Source organism: Serinus canaria, chromosome 1A (genome assembly GCF_022539315.1).
Source record: "Serinus canaria isolate serCan28SL12 chromosome 1A, serCan2020, whole genome shotgun sequence".
Lineage (NCBI taxonomy): Eukaryota > Metazoa > Chordata > Aves > Passeriformes > Fringillidae > Serinus > Serinus canaria.
The window spans coordinates 33,507,728-33,526,764 of NC_066314.1; the positions used below are offsets into that span (position 1 = coordinate 33,507,728).

General features: G+C 42.3%; 1 long non-coding RNA gene across 1 annotated transcript in view; it reads right to left on the reverse strand.

Moving 5' to 3' along the window:
• Positions 1-303: 303 nt before the first annotated feature.
• LOC127059138 (uncharacterized) overlaps positions 304-19,037 on the reverse strand; it is a 43,969-nt gene continuing 25,235 nt past the window's right edge. The window contains exons 3-4 of the long non-coding RNA XR_007776609.1: positions 18,390-18,595; positions 304-706 (exon numbers count right to left, since the gene is read on the reverse strand). This is a non-coding gene — a long non-coding RNA (uncharacterized LOC127059138). The remainder of the gene's footprint in view (positions 707-18,389; positions 18,596-19,037) is intronic.

A 19,037-nucleotide genomic window follows, 5' to 3' on the forward strand; every position in this document is an offset into this window, starting at 1 on the left:
TTAAACAGCTAAATTAGAGGGTGAGGAGGGCTCGGCAGGTACACCCAAGGGATGGGGCTTTAAAGAAAATTGGGAAGACCTTAAGGTGTATTTTGATAATGAGCACAAAGTGCAGATAAAAGCAAAATAGAAGGTGAATGCTGGACACCAGCACTTGGCAGATAAAACAGACCCAGCAAAAACACAAATGCAATTCACACCCATCTTTGGAGTTTGTTCTCCTAAAAAACCTACAGCTTATAAAAATTTTATTGAGTCAGTTCTAGAAGGCAAAGTTTAAAATATGATCCCTCTTCTTCAAAATTAAGCTTTTTAATATTTTATTAGGGAAAAAAAAATACAGTGGCCAGCTTTGAGAAGTTTGCTTCACTACAGCCATAATTAATGTTGATTATTATTTTGCCCTTGTATATGCACGTGCAAGTGTGTGCTTGTTTATATACCTTCAACATAGAGGTAGAAGGGAAAACACAGCTTACAGACTTACAATGCATTAGGGGCACTATGTTTTGTGCACTAAACCCTGTGAAAATATAAACATAAACAACATTGGTCAGACCTAAGTAAAACAATAAATGGAAAAGAGGAAACAGTGTTGGTCATGAAGTTGAGTTCAGAACACTCCACAGAACAGGTAATTTCAGGAAAGGTTTGAAGTGATGCTGGGCCAAAATTCATGCTCTTCAATCCATCTGGGAAGGAGGCTCTAAGAGAAACAGGAGTGAAAAGCAAAGATAAATTATGTAGCAATCCTTTTTGTTATACGGAGGAAAAGAGAAAATTATCAGCAAGCTCACATTATTTGCAAGGTATTTAATGTTTTAAGGAAAAGTATGAACCCCAGAAAAATGAAAGACGAAGCCATCTTTTCTCAAAACATGTTTTCAGTTTCTGTGAAGCAAGTAATCGATTAGTGATTTTGTATACTGATAAAGAAACTCTCATAGTTTTGATACAAAATTATAAGAAACTCACATTAATGGTTTGAAACAGGCTGAGCTTTCAGGACCAGATAATTCAAAAAATCCCTATTGAGTACACATGAGATTTAATCAAAAGGCCTCTCAGGTGTGTTTTCTTCATCTAGTGTAATTTCCTCTGTCATATAAGTCTCACTCCCCCGTGACCAGCTGTCACCAGTAGCTTCAGCCAGTCTTGTTGAGTTTATTGTGACCTTGATGAACTTCCTTCTTTGATTTCATTGAAGTACTTTTAACATTGACATCCTGTGGCAATTGCTCTGTGCTCAAAATTAAACTCAAGAAGAAGACATGTTACTCACATTTCTTCTTGGGGGAACAAGAAGAGGTGCCTGAATATTTTCCAGCTTCAAAAGGAAATTTTAAAAATCCCAAACTATAGGCTGTTTATCTCCCTAGCAACTTTTCCATGTGGAGAGGCAATTTGGAAGTAAAGCTTTCATGAAAATTTTAGGCATCCCTGCTATAAAAATACCATTGTGAGTGTACACTCTGCCACAGTCAGATGGAATTTTCTGAGTTTAAGCTCACTCTTCTACCTTAGATGACACAGGAGATGTTGTGTGCTCTGCCTCTTAACTGGAAGTTCTTAGCACACAGTAGCACAGCAAAGTGAAGTGCAGATCTCACTAGCCTTTAATTACCATGCTGACCACTGTGAACCCATTTGTATATTCCTTGTGATTATAAATTACACTGAAACTGAAAGCAGAAAAATCAAATGAGTAACATGTGAAAGCTTTGCAGAGATACAAAGGGTAAAAGGGCTTATGAGGTCTAATTTATTTTGGGTAGTCTATGTTGCTTTGAAAAAATCCTGAGCAAATTATTCAGCAGAGTTATCTGAGGAAACTGGGCACCAGAAGGAGAGGTGTCTTGTTCAGCCTTCGCAATTTATCTTCTGCCTGTCTCTGCTCTTCACTATATCCTATCAAATATAAAATGGACAGATGAAGACATTAAGTGAAATGGTAGTTTAGAGACCATGCAAGAAGACCAGAAGAGGGTTTGCCACCAGAATATGGCCTTGATGTTTTTCCCAAAGAGCCTCCTTTTTGACATGCAAGTCAGGATGTTTCCATTTTATCTAGGCTGATCCTTTACACAGTGTCTAATCCTGAGAAAAGGTACCACTGGTGTCAGACAAAACACACCTTTAGCCAAAGTAACCACAGCTTTTTGCATTACTGCTTTTACCTTTATCATCCTTTTCTCCCACTCAGCCACAGACTTTACTGCCCCACTTCCATTTGGCCTAGGCCAGCAATGTTTCCTCTGCAGAGGAGCTTAGTGCACAGCTGAACCCATGGGGTGTCAGGAATCCCTTCCAGCCCTACAAGACCTGGGAACTCTACCAGCTTTTGCCCATGGGAGTGAAGAGCTCTGTAGCTGCAGGCAGGACCACACAAGCAAAGGGTTTTGGTCAAGCTGCACAAGAGTTTGCAAAAAAGCCTCCATAGCTTATGCCTGGAACCTGACCCCAAAGAACTCCTGCTGGATTTCATCTTTGAAATTTGGGATTTAAAGAGATAGGCATGCTCTAAGGAAGAGCTAGCTCTATCAGATCATAGCAGAGGCTGGAAAGTTCAGCTGAAGCAAAGAGGTCTGCCTCTCTCTTATCCACTTTGACCAGATCTTCATTGGTAAGGTATCTTTTGTGGGTCACTTTAATTCAATGGGCTGTCACACAGAAGCTGGCATATTTTTATGCAGGCAGGTTCCTAGTGTTAATATAGAGACAAGTATGTCAGAGTGAGCAAGCCACTGCTCTAAATTCAGCTACAAGATTGGGATTGGGTGAGTTGTCTGTAGGCAAGAGGTTAATGCCAGCACAGTTCTGAGGAAAGACTGGCTCTTAAAATATCATATCTGAATGCATGGTCTTCTCAAGCTACAAAAATCTGTCAGGCCCATTGCCAAGAGGAATTGGGTTGCACATGCTGCAGCTTTGGTTCCTTGGTGCTCCAGCAGGATGATCTCCACACATATATATTTCCAAATCCAGGACAGCCTTTTTTCCTTTAATTGGCAGTGGGTGCCAAGGAATTTTCCCCCAGCAATTGTACACCCCCTGGATGAACATGCTGTATTCCACAGGGGTCACACATCTAGGAGGAAAATTCCTGATTAATAAAAGCCACAGCTAGCTCTCCTATCTCCTCTGCACAGCAGCCTACAAAGGTGCTCCACCTAAGTGCTTGTTCTGCAAACTAATGGGTAACACAACACATTACACAGGATGCTGTGAATCCAGGTTTCTGAATTCAAGAATCCAGACTCACAGCACTCTATGTGTAAGTTATTTTCTATGTAATTTGAAGACTAAACTGCTGATATCTCCAGGCAGTTGGTTCAGGTACCTAACACAGCAGCAACCTTGGGTACCTTGGGTCCCTCTTTGACAAGGAGAGAGCAGACCCACTCAATGCTGATTTGGATCTCATTTGCAAACATCATCCCACTTGCACGAGAAAAAATGTGTGGATGTGTGTTTCTCAGGGTGTTCAAAGAGGTGGATGTAAGTGCATTCACATCCTTACAATTTTACAGGATAATTTGATCCTGTCTGAAAATGCAGTCTAAGCTATTTAAAAGCGAAGAGAATAATCTGTGGAGAGGAATACACCATCCTGCTAAAAATGTTATATGTCTGGTCTGGGAATACTTACATTCTAAGGAGGCTATAAATGAATACTTAACCACTTTAGTGCTCTTATGACCCTCATGTGGTCTTGGGACATGCTGCCTGGTATTCTTTAGCTGCCACTCCACTGAAAATAATGGGAGCATGCATAACAGAGCCAGCCTGGAGCAAAGAATTGCCTCCAGGAACTACCAGACTGATATAATGTGATGATTATTTCAAAACAATGTAATTCTGCTATCTTAGATGCAATAAATGTTATTTATTAATTCCAAATTAAAAGCACATATGGGCTGAGTCCCACGTTTTAATATCTGGAATAGTACTGCTGTTGCTATACAAGCCATAAATCATTTCTGTAAAAAGGAGAGAAATATATATCACTTAGTACATAAATCATTTTAGGATAGTAATGTTGCATGACATAAAAAATATTACCTAATATAAATTTTTAACCAATAAAAGTGCAAAGTTTAGCTATTCCAATTCATTTTATTTCTTATTGGAAACTGTCTGGACAATCCCTACACTTTTGCTTTGCCCTTGTGAGCGTTACTAATTTTAGCAGGAGTGATCATTCATCTAAGAATTCATGCCTGAAATGAAATCATTCACCATTTGTTATTCTCTTCCAATAAATGTTTGTTACAGTCACAGGAGGGAAAGGAGAGTTACTATGCAGCTCCTCACATAGCACAAATAGTGAGTACGAGCAAGAAGCATCGAGCCAGTTCTGGAGGTTAACTGTATCAGTCCAAAGCAATATCAGATATAAATCCCTCTTCTTCCCTTTCAAGCTCCACCAGAGAAACAATCATTCCCAGCTCAGCACAGTTCAATTCTTACCAAGAGCATCTCAGCTTTACTGCTGAGCTTACTGGAGCTGGTGGCAGGACAAGACGTCCTGGTGGCAAGATAAACCTCTCCCTCCCCAGGAGAGAGGAAGCACACCCTGAGGGGGGAACTTCAGGCTGTCCTGCCTGTGTTTCAGTGGCTCTGAACTTCCTCAACTGGTCAGGTGCCATTGGTGCTGGCTGCATCTTCCTTCTAACAGCAAAGGAAAAACAAGAATTTCAAATGCAGAAAAATATTAAAACCAAAGCAGGGCTTTTAATGAAAGTCCAAGTGGGCATGATGAAGTCTGGGTGTGTGCCAGGCTGTACCAAAAAAAACCACCACAGCCAGGTCTTTGTGTTCCCCAGCATTGCTCAAGCACTGCTTTCCATCAAAGAGTACCTGGGCTGACACCTGTCTCCCTACTCTTTATGGTTCAGTAAATGTGACAGTGACAGTGTCCCACTGCCATGAGAGAATTTAGAAACCTGGATTCACAGCATCCTCTGTAATGTGTTGTATTACCCATCAGCTTCAATGCTACAAGAACAAGTGCAAAGCAGAGGTCAGTCTGCAGCCATCAGACTGGAGCAGCTGGGAAAAGTGTGTTCATAAACTCATCTCAAATCAGTTGAGCTCTGATTCCTACAGCATTTGGTATGAAGGTCATTTTCTCTATCTGATATACTGAGCTTACTCTTTTTCCCCTAGAATAAAATAATTCGTCTGGACCCTGCTAAGCAAACTGTGCATGCATGTCTTCTACAGACCAGGACTAGTACAGCAAAAAAAAAAAAAAAAAAAAAAAGAAAAAAAGAAAAGAAAGTTCCAAATATATATATAAAAAAATTTCAAGGAAAAAAATTGCTCTGGATTCTAAAGTCCCTAATTTTGGAGAAAAGGAATGTTTGTGTGTTGAATGAGAAATAAAAAACAGGAAGACTGAATTATTCAGGATTTATTTTCAGTATTGGAATCATTGTTAATTCTGCTACCCCCCCAAAAAACCAATTAAAAGTCAATGAAGAAAGGAAAGATGTAGCTCATGTTGTGGTTGACACTGTGGCAGTCCAATCCCCTGATCTTGGCTGGAGCCCCCCATGTCATGTAAAAAATGATACACCCAAATAAATGGCCTTTGTCACTGTGGCTCACAATAACTGGGCTTGCTTTCAACGCTGCCAGTTCTCCTTTGGAGCTGTGTCTGGGGTGGTTATAGGTTTTCCAGTTCCTCTGCTGCCATGTGAGGTTGGTGTCTAAGTGCTCCCTTGTGGCCTTACTGCTGACTGGTTTTGTTTAAGTATCCTGTTCCTACACTGAGTATCTCTGCCCAGGACCTCCTGGTTACTCTCCCTACTCCTGTGTTGTGCACCAGTATCATGCTTTCCCTTTCCTTCTGCTTCAACTCTGTGAACAGAGGGTCTGAAAAAACACTTCTCTTCTATATTAAGGGGAAGTGAATATCCCATGATTGGTTTTTAAGGCACTTTGCAAAGGGCAGAAAGCATCAAAAGACTGTGCTAACTAAATTTCTATAGTGTTGGGCTTTACTTTGTTAGAAATTTCCTAGGCTTGTAAGCACATCTTACTCCCACATGCTCATCAGTTCTGCTCAGCAAATTTCTCTCCTTGGTGCTTTCATCTTACTTTTTTGGTTCATGATTGACTTACACATGCTTTGAATAATTTGTGAGCTAATCATTAGCCTTCCCTGCAAAAGGTGTCCTTCTGCTAACTATCCACTCTACCTTTTTTCAATACCATGCACTTCTAATTACATCTCCTGCCAAAGGTGATCTGAGTTTTTGTGTCCTTCCTCAGAGAAAGCAGTTCAGAGCACAGTGGACTACACTGCACACTGCACACTGCACAGCATTTTCACCACTGCATTAGTGCTGTTCATTTGCAATTGTAAATTTGACATCAGTAAGATTTTCTCTATGTTTCAGTGTCTTACATAAGTAGGCCTTGGTGGGAACCACTAAAATGAATCTAAAATGAAAATGGCTATTAACAGGCTCAACCATTTGGAAAGCACAACTCTACAGTGAGCAGAGCACTCACACTGCTTCTGGTCCATCTTTACTTCTTCCAGAAGGACAGTTTTCGTGGGCAGATGGTCAGCTTTTCCAGCTGTTGAAATACTTTTGGAAGGAGCATCATTCAAGCTAAAGCAGTGTGTCACAGGGGACAGATGCTGACCTCTGCAGGAAGAGGGAGGTTTGGCTCAAGGACTGGGCCCTGCCAGCCAGGAGGCTGCTAGGAGGTCAGTCCTGTGACCTCCCTCATTGAACCTCATTGCTCAATCTAATGATCCCTCTCAAGCCCAGGCATTACATTGGCATGCAGGACAGCAGGATCAGAGCCTAGCAAGGCCTGGTATTTTGAACCCAGACAAAACAGCAACCAATTTATATGCTGATCATTACCATGTCATTAACATCCCCATTTCCTAGCAAATTGATTGTGATGCCCTGGCTGGCATCAAGAAGCACCTTACAGCACAGAAGGATTGCCAGAAGCCCTTGAATTTGAGCTGAATGCCAAAATCCAATCTAGCATGGCAGTGTTCTCATCACAGAATGGAGGGAAAGCCAGTTCTGGGAGCTGCCTTCACTGCCTCAAAACAGACATTCAGCACCATGTGAAATCCCACTGACCATCACATTGCTACCCCGGGGATAGAGAGAGGTCTCCTAGAAGTCCTGTGCCACATCTGCCAACCTCCTGCAGTGTCCTGGGTGCTAGAAAGTGCCTTGAATAGCACAGGGTACTTGTGTATGGGCAGCTGAACCTGCTTCTGGTGGGCAGCCGGCTGAACCAGGCTGACTTGGTGCTAGTGGAAGGATTTAGATATATGAGCAGAGGTTTCTAGTTCTGCTGTATAAACCCCAGCCCCTTCATGGTAGAGGGCACTGATCCTGAAGATCCTCTGTCAGAGCCACTGGTCTTGTTGGGAGGTCACTGCACCCTGTGTATTCCAGATGATAACTCCTACCTGCAACCAAACCATCCATCTCTGCTCAGTGGGAACACAGCCTGAACACACAGTGCTCAGACAGACTCCTACATACACCCACAAGCAGGTTCCTTCATCTGGAGCTGAATTCCATTCCCAGTTTACCAGAGGCAAGTTTTTTCAAGTGTTTCCAAACATTAATGGCTTTGGTCTGATTCTCAGATTGAGCCAAATTAGCATGGGACACAAGAGGCTCTGCAAGGAGCTGTGCCTTGAGACATCTAGTTAGCCATTGTTAAATATATCAGTATATAATTCAAAATTTCAACCTTATGGGGGAAATGTACAAAATCTCACCTACCTGATTGTGAAATCATTAACTATTTTATTGTTCTTTGTCATCTTTGTTTTTTCTCTGGGAGTGTTAGGCTTTTTTTCCCTGTTAGAAGCAATCACAAACTAGATTTATACTGAAATAACACATTGGTAATTGATTAAAATAATAACTGGGTTTTTTTAATTATTCTTTCATTCCACTGTAATATGAAATTGAAGAAAAGCACCCAGCCCAACTAGATTAAGCTCCCTCAATCAGCATAAAATGGCTTAGTGGATGCTGACACCAAAAAACCTGATGCCAGCCCCTTGTGCCCTTTTGTTCCTGCAGCAGTGTCCCTTTAGCTGTGGGATGAGTTGAGTCAGGAAATTATGATCTGAAAAGGAGTTTTGCTGTGTTTTATATGTGGTTAGTTTTCAAACCAGATGTGGCTCAGCCAGGCACTTCACAGAACTTAATGCTGGCACATGAAAAACATGGGACCACGTGAATGAAAATTAGGCCTATTATAAAAGCACAATCTACAAAACTGTCGAACAAATTCTGAATTTATGGTCTGGGGAAATTAATGCATCTTGCAACACTTGGACTAGGTAAAAACTATTAATAGCTTAAATGCTAAAGCCTTTGTTTTCTCTGCAAAACAGCAGTGACTGATCAGCAATCACTCTTGCGTGCTGATCTTGCAAGCCTAACAGTCTTTTTCCCACTGCTGAGTGAGTCCCAGATGGTTCATAGAGCTATTTGTCCTACATACTTCTAAGGATCCATTATCTGGATAGCTGACTTGTGCAGCAAAAGATTTTCCAACCCAGAATATTTCCTCTCAGTGCTCTGTGCTATGGTTTTCAGGCATGCACGCAATATTTAAATTTATATATTTATTATTTATTATGGAGTCGTTCCTTTGAAAAAGACTCCATTGCATAAATAAAAAGGAGCACATTTAATGCTGCAATCAGAATACAGTGAGGATTTGAGGATTGGGATCATTCCACTGCCACAGGGCCAGAAATTTTGCAGCTGAGATTGTCATAACCCAAACACCTGCCTAGTTTATTTCTGAATATTCATGCCAGTGATGCTGATCTTATAGCTCTAAAAAGCAGGCTGCAGACCTGATGAAAAAAGGCAGAGTGTCTGATGGTTCGTAGGGCAGGGAGAAGTTGCAGGAAAAGCTTATGCTTGAGCTGAAGAAAAAGTAGAGCTTTTTTATTCTGCAAGTAGTCCAGCAGTTTATATAGCTGATAGCCTTGTCTTACAGATGTGTTTTTGGAAGGACCGGTGGAATGGCAGGATGTGTTCTGCTAACAGCCCTCTTTAAGAACTTGTGACTCCTGCAAAGTCACAGGTTGCCAGTTTTACTTCCCAACACGGTGGTGGGTAGAGCCTGTAACTGCACAGCAGGATGGCAGCAAGGCCAGAAATGTCCTCCTGCAGCAAGTCAGCTCAGCTCACCCCACATCCCCTCCCTTCATTCCCCCTCAGCCAGCAGGCAGGCTGAGCTGCACTGGGCAGTGTTTCCTGGCAGACCTCTCTGCACTCCATGGGAGCAGAACAAAGGCAGGTGACTGTCAGCTGCTTACAGAGCTCCCCTCCAAGGGCTCCCCATTCTCAAAATGCACCTTAGATTTGATTTTTCTCATGCTGGTTCATGGGGAATTCGAAACTGGGATCTGTAAATGAAGGATAGCACGCATGACCAGATTCCTTTCTACCCAAGGTTACATACAAGCCCAGCCAGAGCATCTCTGCTGCCAGCACAGGACTGGCTGCCCGCCTTGGCATGGCACAGCCTCACAGGGAACATCCCCAGCGTGCACTAACAGCAGCTTCACTTGTCTGCAACTGGCTCACACATCTGGCCTGGCCAGAGAAGGGCACAGATGTGGCTGTAAACAACACAGCCATGGAATGCAGAATCTGTGGTGAGAGATCATATTTATGCCCAACACATGCAGAGCCCCTATAGGGAAGCATGTGTGTTAGAGTAGCATAAAATGTTGTAAACAGCCTCTACCTAGGATAAATAAACAAGGGGGCATTGCTGACATTAAGACTGGTTACTGTGCTGCCCTACTCTTTGCAGAATTGTTTGAGCCTTGGCAAAGGGGGCTCAGACATCATTTGGAAATGTAACACAGTCAGTTTTCACTGCCTGAATCACAGAAACCTCCATCACCCCATGCAAACACTTAGAAAGAGGCACTATGACCCCTCTTCATGTGCATAAGTCACAGGGCCAGCCAACATAAGATTATAAGAAAATCATATCAATGCAGCAGGTGCAGCAACTGCTTAACAATGGATTTTTCATCTCCTTTGCTGAGCACATTCAGTGTTTGCTGAACTTTATACTGGCTTTCAGAGTCAGTATATAAAACTGGCAAGGTTTCTGGCTTGTCACGCCTGGGAATTACACAGAAATCCTGAACTCCCTCAAATCCATTTAAACTCCCTATTAGCACAATACTTCTGCTTAGACTGGTTTGGGGATTTTTAGAAAAAGATACAAAAACACAAAAGTAACAATAAAATATGCTTTGCCATGGCTCCAGCAGTTTCACAGTCACTTGACACCTGCCTTCATAAATCAGCTTACAGCCCTGCCAAGATGAATTTCTTTAAAATACTCTTTTATTACTTCACAGGGCACTAGCTTTTGCCATTGCAGACTCAAACCAAGCCTGTGCTTCCTGGAACAGCTTGTACTCCATCCTCTATTCTACTTCTGAAACAGAGACTCTTTTTAAAAACACTGTGCTGCTTCAGACTGCAGCTCCTGGGCAAGCATGTAGAGCAGAAAAGGTGAGAAGTAGCCGAGCAAAAATGAGGGTATCAGTAGGATACAATCTAGTTTCTAAGGGGGAAGGAAGTCATTATATTCAGAAGCCCTAGGCTAAGAGGAGGGAATAATCCTTCAGAAAATACCATAGTGATAGGGTTGGTGTGCACAAAACACATCTGGAGCGAGATGTACTTGGGCCAACAAGGCATGGATAGGGTCCCAGGTCATTAACCAGGTGCTTCTTCAATCAGCACAAGAAGTGGATTAGGAGCAGTACCCAGCCCCTTTGTGACACACTCAGATGGCTCACTGGAACCTGGTCCTGCTGGAGGAGGTCTACAGCCACTCAAAATTGATCTCTTTTATCCAACTCCTCATGCAGTGCTTGGGGCGTACTGAAAAAAGACTAGTTCAGCCCATCCAAGAAGACCAGCTCAGGTCTGTTGTTTGCAGAAAGGTAATTTTCCTTGATTATCCTTTGATTTGACTTTTAAATACCCTGGTAGCAACCTGTTGAGGCACAATGGAGTCAACAGTAACTGTGATTAATGTCAGGACATTTTTGGCCTTGCTGCTGTGGAGCAGGCTACTAGCAAGACCCTGGCTTGAGGTGGCAGTGTGCTTTTGACATGCACTGATTTTTTATTTTTATTTTCTTGATTGAGGACTGGAAGACTAGAATATCTACATTTAGTCATCTTCATGTCAGCTGGGTATCTGTGGTCCCCATAATGGAAATCTTATCAGTACAGTCAGCCTGGCCATGACATTAAGAGTCTGGTTCTTGGCAAACCAAATTATTTCCTAGAATCCCTTGACTGTATTGGGAAGTTAAATAACCTTGGACATGGCCCAGTTGCTGAGTGCCAAACTGGGTGCTTCAGGGTGTTATTTCAGGTCTCAATGTGCTGTACTGGGAGGTCCTGTGTTGCATCTGCCACCTCCTTGCAGGTGTCTCAGATTTCCTCTAGCATCTCAAGCAACATGAGAAGTCTCCGTGGAGGCAACTGCATCACCCTTTGAGCTCAGGTGCTGACATCTCTGAGCAAACAGTTCAGTGTAGGTACTCCAGTCTGAGCTGAACCTGCCATAAGGCACCTGTGTGGCAGGTAACACAGCCAGTCTTCACAAGAAGGCTTTGCTGCACCTCCTCATTCTGGTGTGTGGTGAGAGAGACATCCCCCACAGCACTGCTCTCAGCCTGCAGCTCAGCATTTTTGTTCCTGCATCCTTTCTGCTCAGTAGGGAAGTTCTCCTCTTTTGTTCTGTTCAAGAATCTTGCCCACTGAGTTCTGGGCCTTCCTGCTGGCCCAGGTGAGTGGGGTTTGTTGTAGATGACCCCAGACTAGCATTGCATGTTGGGCTGATTTGGTCTTTAGTGGTGTTCATATTGATGATGCTATTAAGTGTTGTGACCTGTGGTAGGAAATGGAAACATTTCTCCTGTAGTTGACAATCATCTCACTGCTGATACTGCAGCTCTATGCTTTGACTGTTTTACCAAAACTGCTTGGGCCCCTACCACACTCCCCCGGCGCCCTCCCTTCCTCCTGCAGCTCTTCAGGAGTTGTGCTGACAGCATTTTCTGAAAATGTCTACACCCAGAACTCCCCCCAAAGGGGAATTTCCCAAGACAAAGAAGAAACTACAGTAGGAGGATCTGCTCAGGGCTTGTCAGAAGAAAGGTATAATTCTTGGTCTATAATTCTTCTACTTAGTCACATTGTTTCATTCAATGAAATATTAGAAAAAGGTGTTACAGTCAGAATATTTTAGAAGAAAAATATAAGGTCAAGTATATGAGGAGATGGTCAGTCTAGAGTAAGGAAGATGTTGAATAATTGCATTCCTGAAAGATTTCACCTAAATGCTGGGTAAAACTCTAGCACCAGGGAGTGGGTGTAAACATGAATGGGATTGGTGAGTTTGAGTCAAATCTTTTTAGCACATTTATAAAAGTGATGGATCAATGGACATCCATCAAATCTCCAGGTTTTTTCCAGCCACCATGCAGCCTCACCAAGACACCTCCTTTTTTCCTGACAAACTTATTAAAAGCCACATGCAAACATGTTTCCAAGGATGTGCTGCCAGCTCCTCCTGTGGTTTCTCAGGCAATAAGAGTGCTGTGGCTCATGAGCCAGCAGTGCCAGCCAGCCCAAGTCCCTGCAGATGGCTGAAGTGAGGAAGTCTCAGCACCCACAGCCCACGCTGGTACCAGTATCCCACTGTGCCAGTGCAGGAGGTGAGCACTGGGAAGGGGAAGCTGTGGGGCAGTGTCACTCCTCCCTGTGTGCTGCTGAGCCAGGCAGTGCCTGGTGGCACACCAAAACATCCAGGCAGGTGTTGCACCCATGTGAGTCACGGCACCTGGCACCTGTACTCTATACATGAAGCAAAATAGGCAGGAATTCCTCCTCCACTGTCACACATAATTACCCTGCATTAACAGCACCTTCTTCTATTTTCTTACATCACAGTGCTTCTCAGAGTATTTCCTGTTTAGTTTTGTTTTCATTGATTTAAAATGCAAAAAAAGGAAAGCAAAGTAGATTTTTGCTCCCTAACAGTCCAGATGAAGGAAGATTTTTTTTAAAAAAACCTATATAAACAACCAAGCTATGGCTTGTTGTTCAGAATGAGACCAAATATATAAAATATATTATTACTTGAATAAAATCAAAGACAAAATAAAATAATTGCTAGCATCGTTTTCATCCAATTGACTGCCCAGAAGCCTGTAAGGCTTGAAGAGGCTATAAACACAGGAGCTGGATGGGAACCTTTCAATTAAATGTTTTGCACCAAAAAATGATGTTTCATTGAAACCAAAACTACTCAAGGAAATATAACAGTAGCTTTACTAACTTTTTTTAGTAACATCTTGGGGTTCAGAGTTATATTTCTGATTAGATGGAGAAAGAGACTGATAATGAGACTGATAATCTTGATGCACAAGACTGAGCAATCAAACTGAGTTTGAAACTGAAAATCAAACTTGAGTTTGATTCCCCTTGCCAGGTGAGGCATCACTGCCTTAATAAACACTTTCTCTCTTTTCCCTGATTTTTTTCTGAAAAATTTCAACAGCCTTTTGATCATCAGTGTGACTAAAATAACTGTTAATGTCTCAAAATATTTTACAAGATAGAATTCCTATTTCCAGCTAGTCCAATTAACAGCCAAATGTGTGAGTCTTCTTAGGACACCTGCTCAACTTCCATTCCATAAAGCCTATGAGAGATTAAAATAAAAGCATGCACTGAAGAAATTACCACAGACAACATCAATATAGGTTCTTGAAACAGGTCTGGGTGTCTCAGAGTGGCTTAACATGGTCATCCTTTGGTTTTGGAAATGTCTAAAACTGACCTTTGTCTAGCAGTTTCCCCGTGGTGGTTTTGGGCAGACAATCCAAACTAATCTCTTCAGGATATTTGAGTATGAGATACACCAGGCTTGGGAGTCAGAATGTATCCACTGTAGCACACAAGTTGCTAGCAAGCAAACTCATGGGGACCTTGCTGATCCTAGGAAGAAAGTGCCACTGGTGGGAGGTGGGTATTGAACATCCAGGCACCAGAGCCTGGCACCCTTAGCACTCAAAGTCATCCCACCACCACCACCAAGCTCATTTTAAAAGAGTTTGAGGGTACACTTGACTGTGCCTCTTCCCTCATTAACTTTGTAGGCTGTAGTCTCTCTTCCTAAAGAAATAAAATGAGAAACCATGCACAACAAAAGTTGGAGGCTTAAGACAACAAAAACTTGTATAATTCTTAAGCCAGTTACATTTAGTTTCATGATCTGACAAATGTCTTTTCCCAAAGTAGGAATCCTGACTTAGGAAGTACTGTGACTTGGGTGATACGGATTTTGAAGTCCACCAGAGACTAAGTCTGACTCTTACAAACCCAGTGACGTTTTCAGAGAATACAACAGCTTTATCTATTATCAAAACAACAGAACTTTGTTAAGTTTTGGCCAAGTTTCTCAGCTTACGAGGAAGTTGTGTTTTCTGTAACTGAGAAAGTTTCGCCCAACACTCCTATCTTGCCTTTGGTCAGCTCTTGCCTAAGAAGAGCTGAATGGCACATCTCTGCAGAGCCCAGGTCATGGAGGACCTGCTGACAGCAAATTACCCATCAGTTTAGTGCAAGCTTGTCAGTGGAGGTAGGCAGGTAAGTAGAATAGGGTGACTGATGGTCACAGTGGCTGGTGATAGACTGGGGAGACCCAACAGTGACATGTGCCATCCGGCCGAGATCCATCATAGCTCTGACTGCTGTCTTCTGATTACTCGGGGGCTGAATTATTGAGCAGACCTAATTCGTGGCAAGCTGCCACTTGTGTTCCTGGGAAGGGCAAATATAATGAGAAACAAATGCCTCAACTACAATTTTGTACTGTCTCCAAGCGTCTCCCATTGTGCTTCCCTGCGGGGTAAGCAAAGGCAGAGGGGGGATTTAACTGCGTGGCCAATGGCTTTGCATGGCAGTGACAGGTATTCAGAGGCAGTAAGACTTCCTGTCACCAGAGAACCAGCACCAAAAAATGTTAAGCCTGTGGAAAGGCAGCACCTTTGAAAAGGAGAAGGCATACTTGAAAATTTGGCAGGATCAAACCCTATATTATAGTCCTCTCTTTATGTCCCAAAGCCCTCAGACAATGAACATGAGCTTCTGGGACTATAACTAAATGTAAAATCATCTGCAAAAGCATGCTCCAGTCATATAATTTATTGGCATGTGCGTCAGTGCAGAAACTGGCACATGGCCCATTTATGTTCATAGTCCAACTTCTCTGCCACAGAGAGCCAGAATCTATGATTTTCAGTCCAAAGGCGTTCCTGACATTTAAACATTCATTTTCACTTCAAAATCAAAAAGTAAATTTCAGGCTTTCAAGGTGTCCCCCACAGAAGATCATGGTTTGAGAGCAGCACAAGGTGGAGGAGGCAATGCCAGGAAATGGAGCTGCCTGTGGGACACGAAGCAGCACTTGCTTCCAGCTCCAAGCCACACGTCTGGCACTGCCACCATGCAGGGACCCTGAGGAGGATGGAACTGCAAACCAGGGAGGGAGGCACAGCCGTGCTGCACCATGCCACAGCCTGGCTCCTGCCTTTGGGGTCTTTTCCAGTTAAATAAATCAAGCATGATTAGGAGTAAATGTGATCAAAGAATTGATTTACATTCACCTGATCCTACAAGAGAGGGTGAGGTAAAACTCTCTTTATCAAATCTGTGTAAGTTAACTACCAATGGGGTGATACAATCTCTGAGTCAGCACTGAAAGAAATATTTATTATTTCTTTCTATAAAATTGACTCCATTGTGGCACCTTTTCATAAAAAGTGCCTATAAATTTGCTTTGCATAAGAAAGGAAGCAATAGCAAAACCAGCTATCGACTATGAAGTAATACTTTTGTACCAAAAAAAGATCATAGTGAAAAAAACACTTTTCTTCTATTCAGAGATGCTTCCAATTATCTTCAAAAATGAGATTCCTGAATGGTGGAAACTCTGCCCTCAATGATATTGATACAGTGCCAATAAAGTCAATGAGATGACACACATTTGAATGATGGCAGAAGACACCCCTGCGTGTTTACTGCATTTGTCAAACACATTCCAAAGGATAAAAAGTGTACAAATAAATGCAGCCCCTGCAAGTATCAGTATTTGTACTGAATGGTTGTATGTGGTTTTAAGTTCATACAAAAGAGGATTTCTGGCTTTTTCCTTCAAGGAGCATTTCACACTTCATAAATTTTCCTGTCCCAGGCCTTATGTCCCAGGTCTCAAACTGTAACTTCAGCAAAATACAAGAAGAAAACTGCTGTGAAATTTCAGTGATACAATTGTTGCATTAAATGTGTATACATTTCTAAGCTTATTGTATTTTGATTAATTGTCTTTGACAGACTAATCTAGGAGCATGAATAGATTCTATTATTGACTATTAACTCCATAACAGTCCTGGGGTTGGGAGTGTTTCCAGGAGGCAGCTCTCCTTTTGATCCTACCAGACCTTAATGATGCTGTTTGTATTAACATTAGCAGTGGCATTTTTAAAAATTCAATATTAATTGAATCCTCATTTCTTCATTATTTCCTGTATACTGTGCTTTTCCATGAGAAACAGGACTCATGCCAACAAATGCCTGGGGAAATATCTCCCCCTTGTAAGCTGCAAAGTACATTTTATCATACTGTTAATTTATGGCAGCAATTTGGAAGTCTCCTGAGCTGGACACAGCTACCTGGCAATGGATGCATTGTTGTTAAATATGAGCAACACATGACAGTAATATCAAATTAATATATGGAGACAAAATGCATGCAAATCACAATGAACTATAATAAAGGAATGAAAGGAAATGGTGTGCTGTATATTTGCAGAGGTTCATTTCTGTGGTTGTTTGTATGCATTAATTGATTATTCCTAATTTTATTAAGTGACTGAAGCAGAGATGGCACAAGTAGAGATGCCTGGCTATTGAGTGTACCAGGGCTGAAGTCCTTGGCTTGGAGTTGACCAGAGGGGTTGGATAACCCTGATAAAAACTCCATTTAGCAGAAAAGCCTTCAAGGAGATGAAGTAGATTGTTGAAGTCGCAGGTGTCATTTTGGGAGGCTGCTAAATCACACGAAAACCACAAACTGTCAGGCCTGGGCCAGGCTTCACCTTGAATAATCCCGTGCAAAGGCTGGGTGCCTGCAAAGTGCTGGCTGGGGTTTTCTAACACAGTCTCCCAGCTGGGGAATATAGAGACTGTGACATATAGGAAAAAGAGAGATTCTGCTGATGTGTATAACAAAAAATGAACATCACTTTAATTAGAATTTTCTATAGGAAACATTGCCTTTTGATGAAAACTCCACTCAAAATGTTTAAAAGCTATTTGTTTTTTTTAGCAGCTGGTAACGACTCTTCCTCACCAAAAACTGCTGAAAATTTGGGGGCTTTCTAGCATCACTGTTTCAAGGAAAAACAGCAATGTTCAAAGAAAAGATGTATTTTTGGGAAGATTTTATTTAAGTAAGGTTCCAGTTTATCTTCAAAAATAATGCTTTTGTGGGAAATTTTTTGGTCTGCCCTTTGCAGAGAATAAATCTCACTGGAAGTTGTCAGAGTAAATCCCCCCAAGTAATTTATATCAAAACTGTACAAAATATTTTTAGGAACTGGAAACCCCATAAAAATCACTTCAAGTCATTGTCTAAGTATTTCTAAGATTTTCTGTGTATCACCCTTTTAAAATCCCTACCAAGAGCACCATAAAATTTTGATAAGGGCTTCACATCTGACAGCCCAAGCCTGAACAGTCCAAAACATAAAACAGTACTTTAAAACCTCAGGGGTACCAGTGTGGAGATGGGCTCTGTTGGATGCAGTTTTCCTCAGTGCTGGTTGTAGGAGACTGGGTGGTCTTCAAGACAGGTGCTGCTTTTTAATTTACAGAAATCCATAGCACATACTCAGAGGAGAGATATGTTTTCCTTTGAGAGCTACCATGTCCAGTTACTATAAATCAGCTCTTCCCCAGCACATGCAATCCCCAAAATTTGCCTGAATGAAGGCAAATTTGCCCCTGTGCACACTAAACAGAGCCAGCCACGGGGAGAAATCTCAAATAAATTGCTGAGCATTCTTCAAACTCCGACTTCATGGCCCCCTGCCCTGTGCCACTGCGGCACTGGGGTGACCGTGAGAAGAGCAGCCTGAGTGCCTTAGGGGTTCAGACTCATGGACTTCCATGTCCAGTTCATCCTGTTCACATGTAAAGTGTGGGTTTCTCCCCATAAATTCCCACAGGCAATTTTCAGGTGCTTGCATTTACCATGGACTTTACCCAAACCTGGGCCAGTGAGTGCTCCTGCAGTCTGCCCTGTGTGAGCGGTGGCCTCTTTCTCACCCTCAGCAGCTCTGGGCAGACGTGTTTGAGGAGGTGTGAAATGGCCTGGGGTAAAGACAAGGACAAGAAAACCCAGCTCACTTCCTCTGGCTGCTTGAGGTAAGCACCATGATTGTTTCAGATGTGCCAGTCTGCAGACAGAGAAGATTTTTCATAGAATTAATGACAAAAAATTATTTATCATCGCCATTATTTCTTGACTAAACATAAGCTGACCATCTCTGTAGGCTAATCTTCAGCTTCTCAGATCAGAGATGTGTACAGCTTGCATTGCCTAAGGGTCACTTGGGTGCATTTTGCTTAGGATGTCCCAACTCTTCATTCCTGATGTCCCCTTTTTTTAAAGGAGCTATTTTCCTCCTAATCTGTATCCAAAAGCCAGTTATGATATTCTCACACAAAGCCTGGCTGCGTTTGCTGGTGAGCTGAGAAAACAACACATTCCCATGCTCCCCATTCAGGCAGTGTACATAGAGCCTGTCCTGGTCCTTACACAAATCTCTTATGGAGAAATGTGGTTTATTTGCACTAAGCATCAGGTCTGGTGACAATTTTGAGCTCAGAGAAGCACAG